The sequence below is a fragment of the Egretta garzetta genome, unplaced genomic scaffold, assembly GCF_000687185.1.
Source record: "Egretta garzetta isolate BGI_Z169 unplaced genomic scaffold, ASM68718v1 scaffold368, whole genome shotgun sequence".
NCBI lineage: Eukaryota > Metazoa > Chordata > Aves > Pelecaniformes > Ardeidae > Egretta > Egretta garzetta.
Window position 1 is genome coordinate 96,851 of NW_009260684.1, and position 324 is coordinate 97,174.

The following is a 324-nucleotide window of genomic DNA, read 5'->3' on the forward strand; positions in this document are numbered from 1 at the left end:
GCCCCTGCCCAGCCTCTGTCTCCAGCCCTTGTGGCTCTGCTCCCCCTCGGCTCCATGCTGAAGGCGGAAGGCACCCGCTCCTCCCTGCAGCCCCCCGCTCCCTTCTTTCCTCCAGACCAGACCCTCCTTCACCCCCTCCGCAGAGGCCTTCTCCTCCCCGCAGCAGCTCCGCACTCCCCCAGCCCTGCCCTAATCCAGCCTCCCCCCTCCGCCGGGCCTGCACGTTCCCCCTGGCACACACCAGCTACAGAACTGCCTCTGGCCTTGCCCTGGCTTAGCTCTGCCGCACCCCTCCTTCGCCCTCCCCCCGGCCTGGCCCGACCT